This window comes from Biomphalaria glabrata, chromosome 6, assembly GCF_947242115.1.
Source record: "Biomphalaria glabrata chromosome 6, xgBioGlab47.1, whole genome shotgun sequence".
Lineage (NCBI taxonomy): Eukaryota > Metazoa > Mollusca > Gastropoda > Planorbidae > Biomphalaria > Biomphalaria glabrata.
Window position 1 is genome coordinate 31,272,695 of NC_074716.1, and position 8,875 is coordinate 31,281,569.

At 35.1% G+C, this 8,875-nt stretch overlaps 1 long non-coding RNA gene and 1 pseudogene across 1 annotated transcript; one reads left to right on the forward strand and one right to left on the reverse strand.

The window, feature by feature from the left end:
- Positions 1–1,237: 1,237 nt before the first annotated feature.
- LOC129926861 (uncharacterized) lies at positions 1,238–5,483 on the reverse strand (annotated as a pseudogene).
- Positions 5,484–5,999: 516 nt separating this feature from the next.
- LOC106080302 (uncharacterized) lies at positions 6,000–7,786 on the forward strand. Its single transcript, XR_001220166.2, has 4 exons — positions 6,000–6,195; positions 6,450–6,506; positions 7,294–7,381; positions 7,709–7,786. It is a non-coding gene; the product is annotated as an uncharacterized LOC106080302 (long non-coding RNA).
- The last annotated feature ends 1,089 nt before the right edge of the window (positions 7,787–8,875 follow it).

Sequence of the window (8,875 nt, forward strand, 5' to 3'; positions counted from 1 at the left end):
TCTTCATTCTTGATTTCTCTTTGCAAGATGACAATACTCTGTTACATTCATGAGTACATTTACAATTAGAAACATGTAACTTTTATGTTACAGTTTGATAATTGCAACCATTTTAACATGTTCTGATGCATATGATGAATAATTTTATTCACATCTCCAGTTGTAGAGAATTTAATTTCTCTAAATAATTTTCAATAATGTTCCTCAGTTCTACTGTGAGCTTTGTTTTTACCATGTTGTAATCTTTTCGTTGTTCGATACTTAGAGTATCAATAATGTGAAGTGTTTAAGTTCTGAGATTGGCTAATACTTGTTAAACCATTTGTAACATTCCTAAATTGACTTTGACGATGATTGACTTTGACTTTCTGTTTTTTCTTCATTCTTTTCTTTTGCAAGTTTAGCCTCATACCTCTTTCACTTCAGTTAATGCCTTTCTTTCTCTCTCTCTCCAAATGTTCATGTTGTTTCTGTTTCTCATGTCTGTCATGTGATCCCCATGCTTAGCTTTCTCTAGTCTAATTCTCTCCATTTCTCTTTTCTTTATGAATTCAGGTCTTCTTTCAATTTTAAGTTGTCAAGAATTTCAATTGAGTTTTTCACATTCAGCTAGTTATGTAATATTATGAAATGATGTTTAAGTATGTTATTAAAAATATTGTAGTTGACAAGTGTGTTGACACTAAGTACTAATTATGCCAGGATAGTAGATCAACTAACACTAAGTATTGCTCATATTTGTAATGATGATAATATTAATGTAAAATCTGAATGTTTTCTTTGTAAATCTATAGAGTTTATCATTAATTAGAACTGTTTGCTATAGGTATGATTATTACTTTTTTTTTTTTCATATATGTAATTATTATATTTCATTTACTTATTATGTATACATTTTATTGATGTGAAATTTAAATCTTATTTGTTAATATAATATTAGTTTTTTTTTTAATATTTTTTTTATTACATGTTTGAGAAAATGTTTCACCCAAACCAACTCATATTGATGTTATGCTAATACACAATGGAATTTTCTTTATTCTTGATGTACATTGTACTTAAAATTTTGTTTTTTTTACTGTGATAAAGTGGTAAAAGTCTTTAATTGATTATTACAATTATTATACTACAATAATACAATATTGTAATATTATAATGCTATTAGAAAATGACTGTTACTTTTAACATGCTAAATTCAACTGTTCTTAAGTATAAACAAAGACATGTCAAACTTGTATCATGGTGTTGCTGTTAGACACTTGTTTAGAGAAATTCTCTCATCTGTGACACATAGGTATGGCACAGTAGCGACATCAATGCATTTTTCCCTTGCCACGTATGGACATTTAACTTCAATTATTTCCATAGTGCCATCTGGCAATTTAACAATCCCATCAGGAGAAGATCCCAAAAATGGAAATACATAACAAATGAAAATTCCACATCTTTGTACTTTATGGCCACCATATAATTTAAACTTTTTGATAGCAGTGGCTTCATATTTATGTCCGTGTTTAATTGCACTAATTTTTAAGGTAACCTTTTTCAGACATTTTAATGCTAAGTTATCCAATACAGTTATATCTCCTGCCTTACAAATACTACCAAAATTTGATGACTGAACCCTTTTTAGTCTTTCTTCCATCCATGATTTGTTCAATGACTGTCCTCTAGTTATTGTTTTGTTCTATTTTAATAATATCCTCATTTATTTATAACATCTTTTAGTCCTATACTTTTCTTTTAAAATAAATATCTACTAAAGGAACTTTAGTGTACTCATGGTCATTGACATAAGCACAAATATTGGCAGGTTCATATAGTTGGAAAATAGATCTTTGTGGGACATCTTTAGCAGACATCCAAATGTTTCTAAAAAATGAATTATAATTTTCTGTAGGCATTTTGTATGTGCGGGGATCATAGATTATATTGTCTGGAACCAAAAGTTTCAAAGACTCTACTTGTACAGGTGAACCTTTATGTTTTTTTTACTACATGGAATTGTTGTCATTTGTCAATTCTTTAAACTTGTTCAATCTACTTAGTCCATAGAGTATCGCTTGTATGTGTTTACAGTGTGCACTTGGACCCATGCCGACTGGACACTCACATTGCACTTCATAATTATGCCATTTGTGTCCATTTTTAAATCTGCTAGATACTTAACTTTCTTCATTTGGGCAAATATAGCTGCTTTAAAAAATACAAAACTCTCAGTTTGTCAGTGTTTCAAGTACTCAATGTACCTAATTTTAGAAAAATAAAGTAAAAATGTATTAAACAATATACAGTTTCATTTTTTTTAACATATCATATCATCTTTCCAATCTTTCTCTCTCTCTCTCTCTCTCTCTGTCTCTCTCTCTCTCTCTCTCTCTATATATATATATATATATATATATATTGCTATGGTAGGGTAGGACATTACAATTTACTTGACAAAAGTATTAGCGTGGTAACATTATAATAATAGCATTTCTATTTAAAGATGAGAATAAACAATTCCAACATAATAACATAGAATAGTGTACATATTTTTCAAAAGTAAATTACCTTTCATCATAAAGTAGTTTTGCTGATTTGTGCATTGGACTGTCCCAAACAGGATGATATTGATCTTTCTGTGACATCAGGCAACATTGTATCTGGGTTCACATCAAAGTAGTTTAAATTGGGAGTAACCATAGTCAGTACCATCAACTTTTCCAAAATTAGTTTCTTTCATAGGCATTTAGTCTGAAAAAAACAACAACATATCTAAACCACAAGTTCACAATTGTTTTCTTTATTTACATTTAAAACCCTAATAAATATAGCTTGGAGGATGGTTTAAACTATTTTTATATTCGAAAAATGCCTGTCAATAATTAAAAAATAAAAAGAATAAAATTTCATAGAAGTACTATCATATGCATTTATACCAATAGGGCATGGAATTGAGATAAATGCCTGGGCATTATCTGTGGTCGGAACGATGTCGCCCCCCACACACACACACACATCAGTTCCCCCCTTTCCTGCAGCTGGTGTACCCTAGGGAACGGCAGTGCCGATACATTTTTGGGTCGGTCAGCGGCTTCGCAGTTTCTGTCAGAGAGTCGGGTGTCGAACCTCGAGCCCCCTCCATAGGTAGCCAAGCCAATCTAAGTTCAAGTGCACTTAACCTCTCGAACACGCTTCCCAATTAGATATCATTCATTATTTATTCACATTGTTTTAGCCAAACTGTGTAAACTAATAATGTAATTATTTCATATTTTTATTATTAGAGTCAAAATGAATATTTTAATTAATTACTTCATTACATGCATGCCAGATGCTATTTAATGTTGTGGTCAAAAGGAAAACATTTCTACAATTGTACGCAGGGCCGCCGCTACCTATTGTGTAATGTATGCATTGCACGCAGGCGGCCGACTTTAGGGGGCGGCCAAATCATTTTTCTAAGGTTAGTTTTTATAAAAAAATTATTAAATTAAAAACAATAATATTTTAAATAAATTCTTATTATTCCATTATTCTTTGAAAATAGAAACGATATTCGATATTATTTTGAAAACTAGAACAAATAAAATATAGCAGCGGCCGAGGGATTCCCACGGGTTCTTTCCCAAAGCGCCTACTCATTTCTGGCATTAAATTTTCGCTGGTTGCTTGTAATTTTTGTTTTGAGTCTAATGGCCCGCCCTGTAAGTAAATCTATTACTGGTAATTTTAAAAAACATTTTCATTAGTGGGGGGAGGGGGGGGGGGAGAGTTAGTTCCTCTTATATGGAGGGGGGAGAGCGCAACGTCCTGACAAAAAGGGGTGTTATGGAGTGTGTTATGGAGTGTGTGTGTTTCCTAAACGTCGGTGAGAAGAGGTTAAGTGATTGATTGGTTGGTTACACAGTGACGATGAAATTAACGTGCCTAGTGCAAATGTGAGACGATCTTAAGACATGAAAGCGTAAGATTTTATTTTGGTTGTGAGCTAGATTTTGTTTAAATATCAGTTTATGTCATTACTATTATATCTATGATTCATCTCAAGTTAAATCGTAAATAATAACAGTTATATTGAGTTTTTGTTCACAAAGAAGTTTGTTAAAGTTATTCAAAGTTTATTTATCAAAAAATATAAAACGCCTTCATCGGATCAGTTGTACTAGTTGTTTGGAGCTACAAGCCAACAACCGATCAACAACAAGGAAGGGGGGGGGGGGGGCGGCAAAAATAAGGTTCAGATCCGTTGTCGACTTGAACGGAAACCTTCCGCAACTACAGTTCTTTCTCCAGGAATAACTTTTTCCTTAAAAATGATGTAGGCAACACAATTTTGTTTTAAAAAAACCCAAAAAACAACGTTTTAGTGAACGTTCATGACGTCACTTTGGATTCTACACACAGTGTTCAATGAATATCAATGAAAAATAAAACCTACACAATTATGACTAAGTTTCTTTTCTTTTTTATTACATTCTTTAAAAACTCAAGGGCCTCACTGTCGAGGCATACATCGCTCCTCTGGGCTCTAACTTCTATTGTGGGCTTAAAAGAAAATGTTATCTAGTGAGTCGCCACCCGGGAATGTGAGAAACACTGCCTTACTTTGTGTTTTTACAAGTCATTGTTTAAGTGACTTGTACTTAGGATTATTTATTTTCTTTAAACTCAAGAAAAATATTCAGCGCTTAGTTCATTTGTTGGATAAATTTCTAGTCAACTCTGAATCCGTGTATGTCAGATGATTGTGGATACAATGCACATCTCTCCAAAATATAATCGTGATGATTATCATGAAAGTGTACAGAACGTTGAAAAAGTTCCACTGTCAATGGCTTTTGTATTTCGAGCTTTTTTCTCGGATTATGCTTTATTTTACAATAACAAACAAGTTAACATAGCAAGAGTCCAGACCATATAACACTGTTGAGTAGTCAAAGTTATCGAGAAAAGGTATATAGATCATGATCATTTCCGCTGCTCATTGTAATATACCTGCCGCAGCTCATCAATTATAAATTCATCGTCGCAAATACACGAGCATAAGCTAGTAGTCTGAACGAGAAAAGTTTTTTTTAAGTTTATCACAAAAAAAAAACAACAACAAGATGTCAGATTTCTGTAGGCACGTATGTCCGAAATTGTTTCTAGTGCATGATTCATGATTCCTAGTTGTACTTGAGGGGTACAACAACTGTGCAAATATAAATGGGAAAAATAAAACTGGATTTATCAAACTGTAAGGTACTAGTCTGTAATAAGTCAACATTCTGACAAGATAAAAACATGGAGCCGAGGAATCCAGCTCCCTTGTGCCTCATCCTGGTGCCTCTGTGGAAAGGCTAAGAACCATTGGGCTACCACAGTTATGCTCTAGCGAGAGTACTTGCTAGTATTGAGGATGTAAAAAAAGGCTTGCCAACCTGTCCAAATCCGTTGCATGGTTTCCCAGCAGGGTCCATACGGCTGGTGACGGCTGGAACGCAATGGTACATTATAGGAATATGGGGTTAGTCCCCCCTCGTGGGCTCGCCATCCGGCCTCGCAGGGGATGGAGGAACCCATTGGCTCAAAGGACCGTTACCCATAAACAAACGAATGTGATTAAATGATCGTCTTGTTGATTTGGGCCTCCAGTCAAGGGGGTCGGTGAATAGCCAATCCTTCATCCTGGCCACTCGATAAAAGCCTTTCCCTGGTCAAAGGTTCATAAAGGGATATATCTCGAACCTTTTTGGACACCTCAACAGTACAATGGGAGAGTCTATGTTACGTAGTCTGCACATGTATGTCAAACCAGAAAGGAATTGGGACCATGTCACGTTCCGATAGTATTATTTGGAGGTTCTAAAACTCCAACAGCAGACAGTTTTCTGGACATTAGATAAAAAATAAAACCTTATAGAAGTTCCAAACTAAAAGTAAATAGAACTCCTTTTTTGATGTTGTTGTGTTGTTTTATACATCTTACTGCACTCTTCTGCACCAGCTCTGAAAAGGGTAGATGCACAGGGCTTGTGATTTATAGAACAAAAATGGTGTCAATTCTACAAAAATGGTAAACAAATCCAGATGTCACTATCGATTTTTCGCTACAGACTCGGTTGTCGGCCTTATGCGTATTTGTTGCAAGGTCAATGAGGCTGAATGTTACAAACAAGATGATAAGATGATAAGATGATCGCTGTAGGTCTTCTAGTCGTAATGGTATGTACATAGTTCATATTTTGACAGAGAAAGTGAGAGAACAGGTGCACTTTTTGAAAGGAAAGTCTGTACATTTAAAGAAACATAATCAAGTACTTTCATGAACGATTATTCAAAAAAAGGAGCATTAAGATTAATGTATCTACATAATTTTATCTAAGTTTGATTTATCAATTACCTGTGTATAGAGGTAGGCAGGTAACGAACTTGTGTGTCAATATAGATAAACATTCATTCTGTTTGATTTCCAACAGTTCGCTTTGGTAGAGGTTTCTTTTGCACAGCTACTAGACCCACGCTGTATTGGCAAGGTACTGTGATATAATTGTTATTTCGCAGGTGTTTATACTGCAGAGGTCTTACGTTCAGTTCTCTCTGTTAAACAGTCTTTTATTACGCTTTAAGATAAATACTTTTGTATTCTCTACCTGCAATCTCCTATTGCACTCACTACTTAGAGTTCATCCATTTCTTTTAGCATCCTCCATGACCTGGCACTTCCATTGATCCAAATGTCTTGAGCTCTGAACAGAAAATAATGAATACACATTTCTTCCTCTTTGGGTTGTAGTCATTGACATCTAGAGGCGCAGTTACTGAGTGGTAAAGCGCTTGGTTTCTGAGCCTGGAGTCCCGGGTTCGAATCTTGTTGAAGACTGGGATTTTTTATTTTTGGATCTTTGGGGGCCTCTGAGTCCACCCAGCTCTAATGGTTACCTGATATTAGTTAGGGAAAAGTAAAGGTTCCCTCTATATCGCTAGGCCTAAAAGGGGAACACAAAGGTTGAACTTATATTACCGGCATGTTACAAGTCTCAGAAATAGGACATTTGTAGATTCTAGTACATTTGTTAATAGTAGAAGACTTATCAATACAACCTCAGATAGACTTGATGATCTAAGCCCACACAAGATACATTCATAATGTCTTACTACAAGATTGATTGAGCATCGAGCTGATGCCACATTTTAAAAGTCAATCGATACAGTTTAAAACTTAACCTAATTTGGAGCTCAATTTTTTTTTCAATAGGTTGTAATATAATGGTCCGTTTGATCGAACCCGCAGTTTCAAGGTGTACACCTTTCTCTTTACAGGGCTGTCCTCCTGATACAGAGTGCATCATAATGTCTGAATGTCAGGACAAACTCCATTGCAAATCAACAGTCATTTGTTCCCCAATAGGTAGTAGTTTTTTGTAAGGGCTTCAACCATTCTTAATTGAAACGGTTCCTTTTGAACTTTCTTATTCTATTTCAAAACTTACGATATGGAACAAGAGCTCGCTCTCTCTCTCTCTCTCTCTCTCTCTCTCTCTCTCTCTCTCTCTGTATTTATGTGAGTATGTGTCTAAGAGAAAGAGAAGGGGAGGGGGTAATGTTTACAGTGGTTTAGTCATTTTCTTAAACTATATTGAACTACAGCCCACTTACCAATGAAGAAACGTACGAACTTTAACATTGTTTTATAACAAACATCCGTATAACTCTATATTGTGTTATTTCTTTACAGGACAAACTCCTAACGGATAAAGTCGAAGACGCTGATCGATTATCAGGGAATAAATAAAGTGTTACATTAAAAATAGAATCTATTTGTTTTTAGTTTATTTGAATTGATTTTACTATAAACTTACTGTTCTAACTTTGACTAATGAATAGAGAACTAAAGAAAGCAACAAGATATTCAGTCACTTTAATATGTTTTATTTATTTTGGTTTCTTGCTTTTCTGTTGATTGGACCCACCCCACTAGCGGATACAGAACTTTGGAGTGGGCGGGGGGACGATTTTTTTTCCAAACCCTAACCCTAACGCCCTGTAAACCCTAACCATAAGCATAAACGCGCTTACAGCATATATATATATATATAGAATTTTTTTAAAAAGCAGTGTTTCTCAGCCTTGGCAAAAAAAAACAAAAAAACCAGACATATTGAGGCCTTACTCTTGTAAGAACCCCCAGTGGGGATCGGGGCCAAGCCCCGACGCCAAAAGCGTATTCTTGCATTCTTCACTGCATAAAAGAATTCTCCTGACATCTACAGCTCATTATTTATCCTATTAAAAAAGTACCTTGTTTTACTTGAAAAATATTCTAATATGAATTTACAGGCCCTTACTACCTTGCAAATACAACCGATTTATTCCTTGAAAAGATAAGATACCCAACATATTTAGATTAAGACTTTAAGGATCGCCGCCGAAAAAACATTATTCGAAACAGAAGCAAACAAAAAAAAAAGCCATGTTTAGACTTTTCTCTTGACAGCTAGGGGTCTGCGGGAGCGTTGTAAGCTCCCCCCGATGCCCCGATGCCAAATTCGTTTTCTTGCATTCTTCACTGCAGAAACGCATTCTCCTGACGTCTACAACTCATCATTCACCCTATTAAAAAAAGGACATTTTGAATGATGTTTTACTACATGGCAAATACAACCGATTTGTTCCTTGAAAACACCAAACTGTGGGAGATGAATGGACAGAGAAATATAGAGATGCAGATCTTAGAGAAGAAGTGGAGATGGATTAGTCACACCCTTAGAAAAGATACCAACAACAGAGCTAGACAGGCCTTAGAGTGGAACCGCCAGGGAACAAGACGCAGAGAAAGACCAAAAAGAACATGGCGACGCAGAATACTTGAAGAAGCAGAGAAGACTGGGATGAGCTGGGAAAC